Source organism: Lepisma saccharinum, chromosome 4 (assembly GCF_977018435.1).
Source record: "Lepisma saccharinum chromosome 4, izLepSacc3.1, whole genome shotgun sequence".
Taxonomy (NCBI): domain Eukaryota; kingdom Metazoa; phylum Arthropoda; class Insecta; order Zygentoma; family Lepismatidae; genus Lepisma; species Lepisma saccharinum.
Genome location: NC_139232.1, coordinates 101,170,544 through 101,190,316, shown reverse-complemented (window position 1 = coordinate 101,190,316; position 19,773 = coordinate 101,170,544). Strand labels below are relative to the sequence as shown.

The 19,773-nt window shown below is 40.6% G+C and overlaps 1 protein-coding gene across 3 annotated transcripts in view; it reads left to right on the top strand.

The window, feature by feature from the left end:
- LOC145986675 (putative fatty acyl-CoA reductase CG5065) overlaps positions 1 to 19,773 on the top strand; it is a 138,759-nt gene that overhangs the window by 17,920 nt on the left and 101,066 nt on the right. The window contains exon 1 of one of the 3 annotated variants that reach the window (XM_083120962.1): positions 15,758 to 16,064. The exons of 1 other annotated variant lie outside the window; for it this stretch is intronic. The gene's annotated coding sequence lies outside the window, so the exon portion shown is untranslated. Of the gene's footprint in view, positions 1 to 15,757; positions 16,065 to 19,773 lie in introns of those variants that run through there. One more of the 3 variants, XM_083120966.1, reaches the window with a different exon arrangement.

Genomic DNA, 19,773 nt, shown 5'->3' with positions numbered 1-19,773 from the left:
AACTTACGATGCCTGTGGAGCTCTCTCGCGTAAACTGCAAACAACTAGCAACAGATTTCTTTTGTAACAACTACTTCTCTGGCGAAAAACGGAAGACAACTAAGCCTGAGATTTTCTCACGCGACCTATTTATGTGAAATTTGAACTATCGGCCGTTACGACGCTTGCTTCGATCGCGTCCTCTCGCAACGGCAATCCCGAGGAAGAACGCTGATTCCTGATTTCATTTCTAATGCAATGTCAGCGGAGTTTTTCCAACTCCGCTGAAGGACGCTGTCGCGGTGAGCTTTTAAGAAGCTCTTTTTCAATGCTTCAGCGGGACCCTTTTTATAACGTGATTAGCTTATTTATTTATGATACCCGGGTCCTAGGTTCGATTCACGTCTGCGGCGTGATACGGCACACCGCTCTGGGGCAAAAAATTAGGTTCACGTAGGGAAGTTAATTTTTTGAAAACCTGCTGCTGAAAAATAAAAAAAAATAAAAATGGGCGCGACTATTCATCCTGGAGGGAAGTTAATTTCGTGTGTAGACCTGCTGCCTAAATTGGAAGAAGAAAAAAAAATGTCGCGGCTACCCATCCTGTCCAGTCAAGGATAGAAGCAAGTATATTTGAATAAAAACCAGAGAACATACAAAAAGGCAAGAATGGGTATACAACCAAAAAATAAACACAACATAATATCATGCAGAACCTAATTCTAAACCGATGGGTTACATACTGAACCGATTTGCGGTTCGCGAGACTGACGGCGTGCGTCTTATGACTCTCGGGTGGCGCTGACAGAGCAATCTCTCGTGTCAGCGCTGACGACGAATTTATTTATCACATGTCACTCGGCACGCGCTGAAGCACTTGACACCGGAGCACACGAAAGCACTGTAAGCACACGGAAGATAAAATGTATCCTTGATTCCTGAGCAAGGGTAATTCCATTGCGCATCGTTCGGAAAACACGGAGATTGTTTTTACCCCATTAACGGGGGAATGTCTATATCACCTAAAAAAAACTAAAAGAAAAACTTGGTATCAATACCCAAGAAAAAAATCATGCAATAAGATACAAAAGTAGAGACCTGAGGGGTTCACAAGCAATGGTATATTTTTAAATATCTTACACAAGGAAGGTGAAATTGAAATATTTAATATATGTACATGGGATGATTTGCTTCCCAAAAAATCAATGTCTTTTGATTTGATACACAGAATTTGAAAAGTATTAACATTAGTGGCAGAAATTTACGTTCAAATTGTTCAAGTCTTTCTGCCGGTCTGAAAAAAAACTGTTTCCCGAGGTACACTGCAAGTTTGTGTTTTTGACATATAGTCAGAGGGAAACAGAAAAAAAGACACTTAGTTAGCGTTCTTTATGCACAGCTGAAGGATACTCCATTAGCAATCGCGATGGCGAGCGTTCATTGGTAATGGAGATCGGCGAACTGTTCTTGCAGATCCGGCGACGGGAGTCGAACACATGAGCACACGACGACGCGATACACACACACACGACACACGCACAGCTGAGATCCTGGAAAAAGGAACGAAGGTTATCCTATAAGTCCGGATAACGTCACCGAAAGGCTATTCCTGGAAGAAAGTTCTGGCTCGCGTACAGTGGGAGTCCAGGAGGAACAGACACGCGAAAACGGCACTGGTAGAGTGTCCATTTTCACAGATTTCGGTGTACGGCGTGAGGGAACGCATGAGTGAGCGTGAGGAGGTCCACCAAGAAGTGGCCGTATGCAGGTCGAAGGGCGATGAGGAGACCCGAACACACGAACGCGCGCGATGTATGTTGGGCAAGCCTGGATCAGGTGTCGAACCCAAGAACATGTATGAAGAATCTTGGCAATCTGGAAAAAGGGGGGGGGTAACACTGTTGACTTCAAAAGTAGGTGCTTCCCGCTGGGGTCGAAGTGAAGCACTGGACGACGCACTTGGAGGAGAGATGTGGTGCGGAGATGGGCACTGGGTCCAAATGGTGAAAACTCGACGAGGGGGGGGGGGCGTCGTGAAGATCCTGGAATGGACAGACGAACAGCGGCGGCAACGTGAATCCTGAAGTGTGACGTTAGCACATTGGTGAACTGATGCGGGGACACTGGGCGTTGCTGGTCACGAAATTAAGGACTCAGGAGGGGGGGTTCCGATGGCGCTGGGTCCTCCTTGGCTCGGGAACCTGAAGAGTAGTGGTGGGGCCGCTGGTGATATCTGGTTGCAAGCCACTGTGGGAAGGTGTTAGCCACACACCTGGGACGTTCCTGGGGGGGGGGGTGTCGCTGGGACGAACGGATGACACTTGGGGGGTCATCTGGCTGCTACTGTTCTGGAACGGGGGAATCCATTCGGGGGTCCTGGTGAGTGCAGCCACGAACAACCACTGGGGTCTGCTAAATCTGGACAAGTTCCGGCGATTGCGGCCCAGGGACACGACGCTTAGCATGATGAGCCGTGGAGGGGGTTGAACGATGCACTTTTGTCCTGTGAGAGGGGAGACCTCTTTTGTAGTAGTCCTGGATAGTCTTCTGGCCGTGACGTAAGGGGAGGTCACAGCCTCCTGGAGCACTCTGGAAGTCTGGAATCCCTCCCTTCATGGGGCGCCGGATTCGCCCGTGAAAGTCCATGAATAAATCCGGGCCTCAGTGGGTTGCGAGGTGGCACGAACATAGGTTAGCGTGTAGGAGAGAGAAGTTAGTAAAAACAAAAGAGGTGATACCTGTTCAGTCATGATGGGGGGTCTATAAACTTAGGGTTGGATTAAAGCACATATATTAAAATGCGATTTGAAACACAAAATCTTCCTCCCGTGGCACCAGTGAGAAAGGATTTTTCTTTACAGTAACACATGTGTAAATGTTCGTAAAATATTTTGCATATATTGCACATGTAGGTTAGTTACACTAATTTCGTTTCCAAAACTAGTGATTACTTATGATTTGGTTCAATGTATGCTTTCGTAGATAGGTTAGGCAGGCCAGGTTTGGTTCTCTTAGCATTATAAATAAATTCCCTAAATTCATTTTACTAAGGTTCCGATTTACTTCTACATTAATTCCCACTAGTCTACGATACTTACAGTCCCTTGTCAATGGAAAATACATTGTCCTTGGGAAGCGTGCAAGCTTCCGTAAGGTAATTTTTAAGTTGTTTTTTCAACATAAATATTTTTTTAAAAAAATCCAAAGAGTGCTAATTACTTTAAGAAAGGTTCAAATTTCGTGTGACAATGATTGCTAAAATTCTACGTTAATTAGTCTTCCTGCTAAGAGAATTTTTAAAAAAATCATAGAACGATAGGAACCGTTACCTTAGGTTTCATTGCTTTAATATTTACACGCTTTTTTTCATCTCCTGTACTTGTTGACAAAGTTTTAAATGCTAGAAGAAATAAACTTCATGCAGAAGCGAATAGCGCGATAACTTGCAACTTTCTGCATTATAACATGCACAAATGAGCTTTTCCGAACTTCAAACAAACTTCAAGTCATTCCTACTATTCTCGTTGGCTTCCTATCCTCCTGTGTAACTTATAAATAACATTAAGTTACAAAATCGAACCTTTAATCTTTCAGACGTTTTTTTTAACACATGTCCTTTTACTTAAATGAAGCAAAATACAGAATACGAAGACATGCTAGGAATTATTCTCCGTGGAAACTAACTTTATGGAAATTATTTTTACATAAAGAGCGAACAGAATTCATAAATAACTAACCTTTCAGGATATGACAGAACACGAACACAGCTCTGGATTCCTCTTCTGACAGTTTTTACAATAAAAATCTGCACAATAAGCCATTGTTTTTATTTTTTGTTCTTGTACATCCTTATTAAAATAGTTCGTGTACGTCCATGACAGATCATATGGAACGATGTTACGTCGGTTACGTCATGTAGAACTAGTGACTTTAAAAATACGATTTTTCTTATACATGTTTAAGAAGGGAAAGGCATTTAATAAAATACAAAATCACGTACTAGTGATCACCATTGATTAATAGATACATAAACTAAATTTATAGTGAGAAAATTATGATTTAGCATCGATGGTGGTGCCGACTGGTAGCTGGTTAATTCATGCACGAACAAATGAATTCCGAAATTAACCTTATTCGGATTTTTGCACCAGTGCGGGAGGCCTGGTAATATTGCCTGACTTATCCTTAGAAAAATAACATGCCGAGTTGTATGTGTGCGGGAAGGTCTCCGTGTTCTCCGAGCTTGTTTTCAAAACACCAGCAAGGACAGCCTTTGAAAAGGGGTGAGAAACAGATTCTACTCAATATTTATGTAACGTTCTGTCAGTGGTATCCTCAGAAACCAGTAAATGAAGTGGTTAAGTTGGTATCCCAGTGCAGTGGTGTGTCAGTGTCTGCAGTTTTAAGGGTTATGAAAGAGAGAATGACCGGGAGAGTAACAATGTATGCGGCTGCATATTCGTCTGATGTTTTGAGAGAGGGTTCTCACATTCAGAGGCTCTTATATAAAATGAATAGGTGCGGCGAACTATGAGTGTAACAGCAGATGATTGCGGTCATGAATCAGCTGACGCGGAGTGATACATCGAATCGGTGAGAACGTTTGTTTACAGAAGGTCTCAGGGTTGGTGATTTACACTTTAGCAGTTTAACGACAGGGGAACAACAGAAAAAAAAATATGAAAAACTTTGAAAGTTCCTGTTAAATGAGATCTAATGACGCAACGGACTAAAAAACAGTTCGTAATTCGCGTTACCGATAAAACTTTCTATAAGATATAATACAATCCCTGCCGGTACCAACATTTTGTTCAGGTTAACCGAGTGTTCGTCTTAAGCGAGTTTGTGTTAACGAGGGTTTACTGCATTACATTCTCACTAATATCGTAAGAAATGGAACACGTAAATTTAGGGAAACACATGACTCTGCATTAAACTCTCCTCCACCCCTTACTCTAAAGGCACGAAACAAAAACCAAGCTCTAGAGAAATCATAAGCTATGAATTTGGTTCAGTGACTTTAGGACGTAAATTACATACTTAGTACCTTACATATTTGCTGTTTTTTGGGTCAGAAAACAACTTAAGCTAATTCTAAAAATTAAATAAAATAAAATATTTGAATCTGTGTAATTCAATTAAGATTTTTGGTAGCTTGGTAGCTCTATCAAACAAAAACATAATTTGGCAAATTTTCTTTTCTTTCATTTTGGTTATCTTCACTTTCTGTGTACAATGCACCGTTTTCGAGATGATGTATCTTTTCTAATTTTTATGGAGAATTTTAGCCGCCATTTTCCAAGATGGTGAATTTTCCCCAAACATTCTGATGGCGAATTTTTAATAATTCACTATACCATTCCGTACAATCTGGCACAAGAAAAAATTGTGTTGTAATTATTTCCTGGTTAGGTCATTTTTTCCCGTTCGTTTCCTCTACTATAGAAAATACAAGAATGTAGATGAATGTGAGTTCGGCAAATAACTACAGTACAACAGGATCAGAGCACACTCACAACTTTTTTAAAAAACATAATTCATTTAAAAATATTATTCTCACCGAAATATTGGCTCGCCCACCCAGCTCAATAGCTAAACTGACACTGCCTAAACGTCAAATTGATAATCACTTCAATGGGCACACGTTTGACAACGAAATAGACCCATTTGACTGCTTGCTATCTCAGCTTAGGAAGCACAAAAAAGGGAGGTGAAAAGCGAAACCAGCTCAACGTCGCAACGGTTTCTTTGCATTGCGATCTCAAAAAAGTACATCGGACAGACTGGAAGGAACGAAATGAAAGACGCCAGAAACAGAAAACAGAAATGTTCCTTCGATGCAGAAGTTTTAATTACAAGGCTGGAGCGTCATGCAAGGAATGGTTGATGAGACACACTTATTCAATTAAAGGAGTTTGCACTCCAGTTCCAAAGGGGTGGGGGAGAGGGGAAGGGTTCCTTCAAAAATACATATCGGTGAGGGGCTTGTTACCTCGTAGTACATGCATGTCAAAGCCAGAAGAAAAAGGGTTTCAAAACAAACTTAACATTTCACCTTTACATGCTTGTGATTATTGAGTTTCACAAACTGTGTGGGGAACAACGCCGACGTTGTTTATCTATTATTAACGCCAGACTCGTTGCAAAGTCCGAAGTGTGTAGTTGTAGAACAAATGAAGCAAACTAGATCTTTGTACTGTATGGTTCTCATAGCTTGGGTAACCCAGTGTTGCCAGAGCATAAAAGTTTTCAAGATCTAGGGGTTCCGGGTTCGAATATAGAAAAAATACATCAATGTATGCGATATATTATTTATTCCATCAATTCATTATCTATTGTTATAGTCGTGATAAAAAGTAGAAAGGTAATGTGTATTGAAACATACGAATTAGCAGACCACAACGTTAACCGCTAGTGATTGAAGCCATGGCCACTATGGATAAATGTTCACAACCCTACTATTAGTTAAGAAATAATTTTGCATGTACAAAATAGAGAACAAGTTGAAACGAGCCCAATCCTGAATAATAATTTAATAAGTTTAGTTTATATGTATGCTGATTTTCAATTGTAAAATTATTTGGCAATGAGAAAGACAATGATGGGCTGAAACTGCCAATGTTGGTTGATTGATTGATTTGCTTTATTTTACTTCGCTTTTTGTGCCACTTTGGCTAATTTGCGACGATGGGGATGAGTGATGAAATGATGAAATTGATGAATGGACACTCACAAACATCCATGCCCAGGCCGGGATTCGAACCCGGGGACCCTGGCGCCGTAGCGCGATGTTCTAACCACTCCACCACAGGGGCCGACGAAACTGCCAATGTTATACTCGACACCTGAACATTCCTTAACACATCTAAGTTTTCTCTACCGCTTCACACAATTTTGTGCAAGGCCTTAATACATAATTATTTTGGCACAAAAATCCCAAACTAAATTTTGGACACATTTGTGTCCTATTCTCTTGTAATTGTGATTGTCCCTTCATACATCTCATGTAATATCAATTCTTTCTCGTCGTTTCGATTACCCAAAGTGGCAGAAAAACGACGTAAATTAAGCTAAATACTAACGTTTAGAGCACTTCGCAAGAACTATCACTGAAGTTGGCTGTTTAATGAGGTTACATTGTCATGTCGAATACATTATGGCACATGAACAAGTAACATGCCTTGTACGATACTGGCGAAAGCAGTTGTAGTGCTCTTTCACAGTATAAATGTCTGGAATAACGACAATGCACCGCTATCGTATCTTAAGGTGCGCCGTAAACGTTGTAAAAAAAATCAGTTCACTGTCTCGTTGCAACCAACTAAATTTATAGAGCGTGGCGTTTGACAGAGTAGCGAAGCGCGCGAATTCTTTCTTCCTGCAGACGCTACAGAGGCGCTCGAAGAATATTCGATTAGCTGGCGTAGAGAACCTAATGAGCATTGTTTTACAGGAATTATTACCCATAACTCTCAGAAAAGTGGCGACGAAGGATCCCATTTCACTGTCGTGTGTCTTGAGAAGAAAATTCCCAATGGGCAATCCGTTTTGCCCGCACTTTAAGTGGTTCTTCCAAGTGAAAAGAGAGAACATTTGCAAGGAAAGAAGTGTTGATGCGTGTCTTTCTCAACCTATGGCAAGCGAGTTGGTATTTGGTCGCCATCGAACTTCGTACAGTACGAATCAAACTTTCTTATATTTCTTTCTTGGGGTGGGGGGAGAGATTGTAATACCATCCGTTGCTTTTTAAGATGTAATCAAGGGTCATGCTAAAGTCAACTTTACTTCTACAGGGAGGTTATTTCAGTCGTTCACCGTCAGACCGTCGGCCGTCGAGCGCCTCCTTCATGCAACAGTTCCCGGCAAATTGACTTACAGGAAGTCCGTAACAGAAACCGCTTGCTTTGTAATGTTTCCACTTTTCACAATTACAGTTACAATTACAATTGAAATAAGCACGTACCTTGTCGCAAGGATGCTGGAAAAGGTGTATTCCCAAATACAAATATTCCTGGCACCTTATTTCTGACATCTAATCTTGGATTAGACATCGCTATTTTATCCTCAGTTTGACAGAAATGGAAGAGAGCATCCCGGCAAATAAAGCAAACCGAAAGCGTAAAATGATATTTAAAAGTAATAATAATGATGATCACTAACCTCCTGTGTTATAAGAGATGTTTCAACAGCAATACAACACGCTTCTTAGGTTCAAGAGATCCTGTCTCTCGTAATTGCCTGACCACTTTTCTGCAAGAATTCGTTTTCACGTAATTATCGTACATAAAAACTCTTTGTTCAAGACTATATTTGTTTAGCGGCATAACTAATGAATGAATAACAATTAACACACAATAAAGCACTAGCACTGAATAAATGAATAAAACAGTATAAAAAACACGCGTACTGATAAACGCAAACAGAAGTGTGCATGAGGGTACGGTACACTCACTACGTCTGGTAGCCGACAGTGTTGCTAACCATTTTTCGGCAATGTCCCTACAACTGACCAAATGTCCCTACGCCAAGTAAAGCGACTAAAAAAAAACCACCTCATGAGCATGCAAAACAGAAGATAAAATATACACATTTACTTACCAAATCTTTCTGCTCGGTGCTTCCACAATTAATGAAGGAGCGAATTTACAATACAGGACCCCTCCCTGATTTTTGTAATATTTCGCATACTCACTAATTGAGGCCTCCTAATCACGAATTTGAAGTTAAAATTTGGGGGTCACGTGTAGAAATTGCAAAATAAGTGAAATTGAGTGGTCCGCGATCGGCACGATTGCTCATTGTTTACTGGAAGATTTTGTGTTTCCAATACTTAAAAACTAAATATACATTCCTGATATTACTACGACCCCAAATTTTAACTATGTTTGCCTATCCTATCCTAACCTAACCTTACCTGAATGGTTCGTGGGGCTATTCGTCAAACGTTTGTGGGGCTACCTGTGCATGGTTTTTCGACCCCAAATTTTTAACTATGTTTGCCTTGCCTAACCTAACTTAACCTAAACTTACCGAGAATGGTCAGTGGGGCTATACGTGAATAGTTTTGGGTTAATTGTGATTACGAACCGATAAAAAAATCTTATTTTCGTAGCACTTTAACGGCAAAAGTTCATCATCGAAGATGCCATTTTCGTATTCTGAACTTTTACGATCGATGCACTATTACCAAACTTACCTGTAATCAAATCAGTCCACACTCCACATGTTCTTCTACATCGTGATTGTCGCTGTCACATGTAAGCACCTTCTTTCGGCAATATACCGAAATCCATAAGTTTATTAATTAGCCCACGGCCATCCTCCTGCACACTCCACCTAACAATCTGTACAACATTAACAACATTTTTACTGTTCTCTTCCGCCATTCTTACACGATCCATGCTCTCCAAGTATGAAATCAACAGTGTGGCAACGCTGTAGACATCGTAACTAATTGCGAACGTCGTCAATTGTTCATATCAACAAATATGGCTACCATACTTGTATACTGAGAATCATTGCGAGAATGAAAAAGCTTATTTTACAACTTATACACGTTAATGACCCAATTTTTTTTACCTCACCCCAACATGTTAACTTGAGATAAATCATCACGACTAATTATTTCGTGAGTATAAGACGTAGCATAGAAATTACAGAATGGTCCGGTATTGTAAATTCTTGCCTTAATGAATAATAAGAGTGTGCGGGACAGAATTTTTTGGGTCGGGACGAAAAAATTTGCTTTTCACTTAAAGTGATTGTTTTGGCATTTCTAGAATAAAAACTTACAATTTCCGATAAGTTACAGAAACTTACAATGCAGAAAACGTCGAAAATTAACGACTTCTTAAAGTGACCATTCGGTAGCTATTTCCCGACTGTTTGGGATCCCGAAAAGTCGGGAAGTCATTTCCCGAAGTCGGTATCGGGACGGGAATTTTTTTTCCCGATCCCGGTCCTGACTTTTCGGGATCCCGCACACCCCTAATGAATAACGTTGAGTCGTTTACTGTTGATTATGTTATTTGAAGTCATACATGCTGCTGCTGCCAAGAGAGTGATGTTGGTTGGTGATGCTGTATTTCCTTCAGTCTTAAACAATTCTGGTCCCATTTTATTTATCTTTTTATTTGTTTTTGTATCACTTAACATTGAAAATATTCTTTCCGTTTCCGCGTTAGAATGTGGCAATGTTAGCACTATTTTCGCGAGAGTGAAAATGTTTTCAAAAAATAACTTGCCTTGAAAGTTCTTGGTAACCGATAACATGTTTCAAAATTCTGATGGAGATTTGTTGGTTAGTTCTTTTTTCTCCTCCTCGCTAAAGTATCCAGATAAACTAATCCATTCATTCCAAACCGAGCACGAAGAAAGTGCAACTGACTGGCGAGTAAGCTTTGCACAATAAAATGTTGTTTTCCAAGATTGAAAAAAGTCCCTACGTTTTCCCTTATTTGGTAAAATCTGTCCCTACGCGGGCGAAATATAGTGAAAGTCCCTATGCGTAGGGACATGTCCCTACGGTTGGCATCACTGGCGACAGGTGTCGCGTTTGTTCAGTATGAAGCGCCTTCTCGCGGCTGACAACTCCCCCGACCCCCGATAAGCTGCCGGCGCTGTCGCGACAACTGAGGATAAAGTAGCGATGTCTAATCTAGGATTAGATGTCAGAAATAAGGTGCCAGAAATATTTGTATTTGGGAGGACACCTTTTCCAGCATCCTTGCGACAAGGTACGTGCTTATTTCAATTGTAATTGTAACTGTAATTGTGAAAAGTGGAAACATTACAAAGCAAGCGGCTTCTGTTACGGACTTCCTATAAGTCAATTTGCCGGGAACTGTTGCATGAAGGAGGCGCTCGACGGCCGACGGTCTGACGGTGAACGACTGAAATAACCTCCCGTACGTAATACATCTGGACTGCATTTTGCAGACTAGCGAGGCTCTGGCGTGTGAACTCACAGCCAGTATAATCCTCTGTGGGGTTCGTGTTGTGACGTCCCTATATGTTTGTGATTGTTCCTTCATCCATCTTAATCGCAATTAGCCAAAAGTGGGAGAAAGACGAAATAAAATCAATCACATCAATCAAGGATGTATGGAAATATTAACTCATCCATGCCTTACCCAGAGCTCGAACCTGGAATCTCTGTTTTCGTACGCCGTAACACTAACCACTCCGCCACGGAGGCCGGGTGAATACACTGCATCAGCAGGATTGTTTACATGTTCCTCTATAGCAGCGGTAACCAACCTTATTTTGGTTTGAGGCCTATTTTACATTTCAAGAATCACTGGCGGTCTACTTATCGTATTAGACCTAACAACGAGAGCCTAAAAAAGGAAGCAAAGGGCCAATACCAAAAAGTGGACATTGATTATTTTATGTTATTTTATTTTATGTATGTATTTATTTATTTATTAAATAAGTTTTGGCTTCAGTACTGTGGGTCTGACACCTGTTTTAGGCTGTATCTCCCCAGTTCATCATTAGCAGCTTTCAATCCTTTTAATGAGAAGGTAATTTTTTTTTACATAAACATAATTACTACAATTTTATTCTTTCAAAAACACTCATTTTAACAAAAGTATTTCTCTTATGCTGGGCATCAGTAAAAAAAATCACAACTATTTTGTACTTTTCAGCAGTCAGTTCACTTGTTTCTAGACACTTGACACTGTATTCCGCCAATGAGTTTATCATGTTGCAAGTCATATGACGTTACTGCTACTCTCAAGCAGGGCAGGAAATCGTTCAATAACGAATTGTTGGTTACTCCGAACGGAGAAGGCAAAGAATATTTATATATTTTTTTTGGTTAATAATTATGTGATTCAAAAAATAAAGATATAGGGATATTTGATTGATTGATTCATTCATTCATTTGTTGTTTTAAGTCCACTTTATGCACGGGAAGGCTAATCGGGACTGGACCTACAGTTTAAAGTGGGATGCGAACTACTGTGCCATGTGCCTCCACCGGGTATCGAACCATGGACCCCTTGATTACACGGCGACGACGTTACCACTACGCCATCGGGGAGGCCTGCTAAGGATATTTGAAAGAGTGCCCCAAACCACCGCGGGTCTCCCGCGTAAAAGTCAGACGCCTCACCAACTGGACTTTGTGCAATTCAGTTGCGGTATAATTGAAAGACTTTAACGGCGACTTCGGAAAGAAATTATTATTGCGAGTGTATATATTCAATATTTTCAGAATGGATTGAAAAGGTAACCTGTAAACATTGCTCGTTTCGTTAATTCGTTCATGTTGTAAGGGAGATGGAAATGAAGAGAGAAAACAATAACACATTCATCATTGTTATTCCGTTTTCCTCGAAAAACAATAACACATTTCATCATTGTTGTTCCTTTTCATAACACGTTTTCCTCGACACAGCGTCAGACGGCTGCACTGCGTACCGTACCACATGATATGGCAACACCGTGACGCGTGTTCCTTCAGCTCTCAATACCAAACTAATTTTGCGGCAGGTATAACTGTTACAACAAAGCTCTTTTCCTGATACAACAGTTGCAAATACAGAGAGGTGAGTAATAAAATATTTTGTGACTATGCATAATAAAATCCGTATAATATGACAGAGTACCTCTCGCGGCTTGCCGGTCGACGCGTTGGCCACCCCTGCTTTATAGGAAGTTCATATCCTTAATCCGTAGGCAAACAGGTACGTGTTTTGTAAGTAACGCATCCTGCAAAGGTGAGGATTACGAACCACAAGTTTTTTTTTTACTTCGACTGTACCTCATGCTTTGAGCGGTGATCGATGTTGCCCAGAATTCAAACCCCTTCCATATTGATTGTATTTTTCAATCCATTTCGATAACCTACTCCATTGTTAGTAGGGAAAACCAACGTCCGTGGCTGAATATTAAAGTTACGGTGGATGGCGCAAAGGCTAATGGCTTCCGATGTTCTCTCGCCCCCTCCCCCCAAGGGGCCTTCGTTCCCTACTGCTGTTTGATTGTTTCTGTGCCGTGAATACTGGTTACTGTCATTTCCAATGTGACCATTGAGACGATGCTTTACGCATCGAAAACGATTGATACGAATGCAATTAGAACCTCGGGGGCGGGGGGGAGGCGGTCTGATGTATAGGTCCCAAGTATGTTGTTTTTTGCTGCAGACTCCGTCTGCCATTTTTAACGGAAACGATTTCAAGATTTAAAAAAAAAAAATGCATATACGAGGTGCTTTCGAAATGTTGCCGACAAAAAATGTTCTTTTCGTGACATGAAGGACTTTTCGATGACACCACGATTTCACTCTTCGAGTGCGGAAACCGTCAGCAAAGTCCATCGCTGCACGAGATTTGATTCCAAGAATTAATCCCCTGCTGATTGCTCAAATTAGTGGCGAATTAATGACAATCTCATGTAGGATACGTGTGGTTCTTTTTAAAATTGTCGTCTGCTAGGTTGAAGATTTATTGTTACCTTTAGACGCCGCCTCCGGAAGAAATAGGGGTCATCTCCATGTACTCTTAGAGTAATCGATGATTTTTTTTATATACTATTAGACATCTCGAGGGCTGGCCCCAACGTTCCACTCAATACGCCCATGCAAATTACAACACTGCTAGTTTTGATTGTACTTAGAGTAAGAATATACATTCGTTCGTTCTCTAACGCAGTGGTTTCCAACTTCAAAAGGTCCGAGGGCCAAAATTATATCCAGCAGTTGATAGGCGGGCCGCATTTTTTTTTGGGGGGGGGGGATTAAATATTACAAAAATTGTAAGTACTGAACTGAAAATGTAGTACTTTCGCATGACCTAAATTTCTAAAATGAGGCAATAAAACAATGGAATTACAAATCAAAATTGGATAATTACAATTTATTTCACAAAACCCAATAATTATTGATAAATTGAAAGAAATTAAAGACACACTATACAAATAAGAATCCTTCATAGTAAGTGTTCAATGTGAAAATTGAGCCCGATCTGCTTCTTTTATTAAAGTTGTATTTGAATTTCTGTATTTGTAAGTATCAGAAGGTGAAGCAGTGAATATATCTTCCAGTCTGCTTCTGAAGCGGTTCTTGATGAACTTCATTGAAGAAAAAACACTTTCACTCGTGTATGTGCTGCCGAACATCGACGTCATTCTTTGTCCAAAACTACGAAGGTTTGGAAAGCGTTCTTTTGAAAGGTATTTGAAAAACTCTGGCCCCTTTTCTTGCCTAGTTTGAAGGAACACATCGCCTTGCAAATCACGCACTTGAAGTTGGAGAGAAGCTATTTTAATTTTCAATCTTACGTTTTTTGGAGATATTGCTCATTTCGATATTTGCACACACTTTAACAATCAGTCACAGTACAATCCGAGTTGGAACACTGGAAATCTCTTCGTACTTCGTGCGTAGTAAAACAGATCTCTATATCGCTTCTCTGCAGTTTGTTTCTGAACACAAAGAGTGAAGACTTCGCGGAAGCAGACGAGTTCATTCCACATAGCGAAGGGATGGAATGCATGGTGTGAAGAGAAACTTACGTCACTTTAGATTCTTCTGATTATCTGCAAAATCAATTCTACCTGTGATATTGTCTTTCTTCACAGAGCATCCGTTCCTTCAGTAAAAAAGAACGTATTTTAATAAAAATAAATAAAATTAATGTATTTTGCAAACTGGCTTCGCGGGCCGCAGAAAAAAGCAATGGGGGCCGCATGCGGCCCGCGGGCCGCCAGTTGGAAACCCCTGCTCTAACGCATGAGGCAGCCACCGTGGCGGAAGGGTTAGCACATCGCGCTACGACGCCAGGGGTGTCGGGTTCGAATCCCGGCCTGGACATGGATGTTTGTGAGTGTCTATTCATTAATTTCATCATATCATCACTCATTCCCATCTTTGCAAATTAGGCAAAGTGGCACAAAAGCGAAGTAAAATCAAACAAATCAACCAATCAATCTAACGCATCAGGTGGGCTACAAATGACGTCCGTTATCTTTGTCACGTGATTACGATTGGATGTGATTGATTTATGCCAGCAGCGAAACAGATAGTAAGTTGATTGGTAGATTTGGTGCATTTTACTTCGTGTTTCTGCCAATATTGGTTAATCGCAATGATAAGAATGAGTGATGATATGATATTGATGAAGAGACGTTCACAAAGAACACACATAACCATGCCGGGATTCGAACCCGGCATCTCTGGCGTCGTAGCGCACTGTGCTATTCCCCGATGGCGTAGTGGTAATGCATCGCCTTGTAGTCAAGGGGTCTAAAGTTCTATACCCGGTGAAGGCACATAGTGGTTCAGATCTCATTTTAAACGGCAGGTTCAGTCTCGATTAGTTTATCTGTGTATAAAGTGAACTTAAAACATAAACTCATCTTGATCGCGATTAGCCAAAAGTGGCAAAAACTACGTGAAATACAAAAATGTTTTGCATAAAAAAAGTAAAAAGAAGTGTATCCGAACGTGGCATGCAATTGTTTGTTAGTTTGAGTTTTTCTTTTATGTCCACTTTTATGCACAGATATCGTGGCATACACTTTTTACAGTCAAAACAGTACAAATCCCGTACTTGCAAGTACAAATCAACTATTCATATTGTCCCACCTCCTGCCCGGAACATCATGAACAAATTACCATTACTTTCCAAACTTTTAATAACTTTGCGATAAGAAGAGTGAGCCGTGCCCCACTTTCCCCCCACCTATTTTATCGTGACAAATAATTTCTACCTTGCCATGCGCAGTGTTACGAATCATAGAGGGCGGAAAAAGTCTCGCACTTTCTTGTGGCAACCCTGCGGGTTCAGTTCACCGTGTCTGTGTAAGTAGTTTCGCTAGCTGCTGAACATTTTCTCTCGCGAAGTTCCGCTGGAAGAATATCGTTCGTCTTGTGCTACACAATCGAGCTAACACAATTTCTTGCACGCGACATCGGGAAACTATTTCCGTGTGCTGTTATTTTCTTTCGTTCTTTCTTTTCGCCTAGCTCGTTAATGCCTGCTGCAGGAACGAAGTGTGTGACGTTTCAGTTAGGTGCTTGGTTTTTACTGCTTGATATACAAGAGGTAGAGGATTACTGCCGGTACACTTTTGAGGTAAGTTCAAAGATGGTTTCTTTCCTACCCACGTTTACTGCCCGAAGTGCAAACTCATAACTTGATTGCGTCTGGTTGAATGTATATTGCTGTCACGTGCTAATACTTAAGTATTCATGCATTTTTTGGTTAAAGGAGTATCCAGAAACTTTATTTTGACCAAGTTCAAGGGCTGACGAAATATTTTGAAGTCAACTGCGATTCGTAGCTCGTCGTTAATGATATACCCTCTTCCGTTCTCTCCTTCTAAAGTTCTTTCTCGGGGTGTAAGTGGTGACCCTTTATCAAGACACCGAAATGTTAACCTCACTTTCACGTGGCACACCTTGGACGGCCTTTTACAGACTAACGAGGCTTTGGCGACTAGACATGCAGCCAGGATAATTCTCTGTATATTGATTGATTAATTTGGTGTTTCAACTCCACTTTATGCACAGAAAGGCTAATCGGGACTAGACCTACAGTTTAAAGAGATCCCAACCACTATGTGCCTCCATCGCGTGTCGAACCCGGGATCTCTTGATTACAAGGCGACGGCGCTACCACTGCGCCATCGAATTCTCTGTAGATGTCCCTTCGTCCATCTCGTCTTTCATCTTTCCATTCATCCTCATATTGGCGATTAGCCAAAAGTGGCAGAAAAGCGAAGTACAATAAACTAAATCAATCAACAAATGATACAGTTCTTTGTCTTCCTCTCTTTCCTTTTCCCATATTTCACTTTCTTCTACCTCTCTCTGTGTGTGCATGTGTCTGCTGTTTGTCTACATCTTTCATCCTTTATTTCTCTATGTATAAATCCACTCTTTTATTTTCCCCTCCCTGCTTTCTCTTCTTTTCTTACACACACACACACACTCCCTCCCCCCCTCTCTCTCTCTCTCACTATCTCTTTCTTCTTATCTGTATCTCTTCCCTCCCTCTCTGTCTTATGTTTGTCTATATTTTTCATTTTTCTTTCACTTTCTTCGTCTATTTCTCAACTTCATACCTCTTTATTCTTTCATTCTTGTCTATCTTTGTATCTTTCGTTCTTTCTTCACTTCTCTCTCTTTCTTTCTTTCCCCCACCCCCCCCTCTCTCTCTCTCTCACACACACACACACACACACACACACACACACACACACACATACACACACACACACATACACACACACACACACACACACACACACACTAAAACAAAACCACCACTTCTCTAGCTCATTTTCTTCCTCAGTTTCTCTCTTCTACTTTTTTCTTTTCCTCGTTGTTTCTATCTATATTCCTTCATTTCTCTGTTTAAAATAAACTAAATCAAATAAATCAATGAAGCGACGCATGTAGGTTATTGGGCCGTTTACGACTGTCTGGTAATAATGACTTGAAGGTAGCGATTCACAAGGTTGCCCTTGCACACAAATTGTATCCACGCGACTTTGGGTAAAAGTGACAGAGAAGAATCATTCTCACAGAAACGTGAGAAGCAAACTGACCTTCGCTTTCCTACAGCATAGTGGCAAACGCTATCGCCTTCTAATGGAGGTGTCTCGAATTGGATTTTCGGCTGAGGCACATTGAGGTTAGGATTTATTTCACTGTAAATTACAAGTCCAGTCCTGATTAGTTTATCTGGGCATAAAGTTAACTAAAAACAAACTTTACCGAGCTCTTGCACATCGACTTGTAAGCAGAAACAAGGAAGAGAAGGAGGTCCATTGCACCATGTTATTCGCTACACTTGTGTTACATCTGATTGATTGATTTATTTTACTTCTTTTTTCTGCCACTTTGGACACTCACAAAGTGACAAAGAACATCTATGATCAGGCCGGGGTTGAACCCGGGAGCCCTAAACCCCGGGACAGGTTAAGTTTGCAGCAGGTTTTATGTATTAATCCGCGTGAGAACGACGCTCTGCATCTCCCGTGCCATTCTCAACCTCAACCACCGAGCTGTTCATATCGCAGACAGTGAGAAAATCGTCAGTATTGCAGCGGAACTATATTCTGCGTGCACATTTGGGTCTATATATGCAAAACGTTGCTGCAAAGTTAACCTGTCGCGGGGCTTAGTGTTGTATTACATCTGAAAGATTGTACGGTAATTCAGGTTGCATTCGTCTAGGACAGTGTCGCCCAAATTACGTCACACGTTTGTGCACATGTTCACCTTAGTACATATAAAGCTTGTAACTTAACTTTGAAGCATTATCTTTAGTCTGAGTATAACTTAATACGACCCTTCATATACTGTACAGATTTTGGGTGACCCTTGCTTAGGATATTCAAAATGTCGACTCTGATGCCAAATATTCATCGCCCGACTTTCTTCAACCTATTTTTTTTGTTTCTAATTTATTTCAAGTCGCTTATCTCCCTCTTTTGGTTAATCGCGAGGATGTGGATGAATCATGAACTGATGAAATAAATGATCGACGAATCCAATCTAGGACCCTTGAGGTCACATCGCGATACACTTACCGCTGCACTACGCGCGTGCTTACGAATAACCCAGGAGAAAGTAGAAAAATATTGCAATCAATCACACTGATACGCCATAATCCACCGTAATCTTCATAACCTTAGATAAGATAATACCATCTTATAGAAACGCCATTCTCCCCTAGAAACGGACGATATTCCGAAGGAAATATTCCAGATTTTTTTTTCTATCATCGTATTATCAACAGAGGACCATAGGAGAGGTAAAAAAAAGTTTCACCCCTTCCTCTGTTTGCTCAATATATTAAGGGTTGCCAGACTATTACAAATTGTCGGAGAAGAATAATCGGAATAATTTTAAAAGGAAATCAACTAGCGTATTTGCGATTCTATTTCCAGGAAGAAAGTTTTATTTTTGGCTGATTGCAGTTCGTCCCGCCAACTACATCGCTGTTGTACACTCAACGGCGAAAGAAACAGTAGGCGAATTGTCCTCCACCATTTTTATTCGGTCTGTATTACACAATGTGATGACATTGAATTGAAATAATGACGTCGATAAGCAGAGAACAATGCCTGCTTCTAACCAACATAGTTTCATTTCTTAAAAAAACACAGGATGTAGATTAAAAAAGTAATGAAAATAGCTGTGGACAATTTGCCTACCAGTATCTTTGCCGTTGACTGTACGTGTAATGAATTTCTACATTTTACGAAATTGTTTACAGACAACGAGTTCTGTGTGGCATGTTACGGGTTAGAACGCGGGAAACCCACTGTGAACTGTTGGCGGGACATGGTTCGGTTCAGCACAGACGGGCATCGTTCAATTGGTAGGGAACACATTACAAATTGTTGGCTCTGCACCGTTTTACTCAGAACAGGCGAGCACTGGCAAATATATCTAAAATAAATCAAACTGAGTCATTCAGGGCTGTTCATATAGCTTCTCTTCCACCTTTGGCGGTACTTTAGTATTATACGGACGACCTCTAATTAGTACGCTATACGTAGGTCTGTCTACCTAACCTAACATTCATATCTAATTAGTTAGGTTAGGTTCTTATGGCGTACTAATTAGGTATGAAGGTTAGGTTAGGTTGAGTTAGGTTAGGTACGTATAGTGTACTAATTGGAGGTAGTCCGTATAATACTAAAGTACACTTTTGGCTAATAGCAATTAATGGGGAGGAATTGTTTGATTGATTGATTTGCTGTTATAAGTCCACTTTATACACAGAAAGGGTAATTGGGACTGGACCTAAGTAGTAGAGGAATACGATA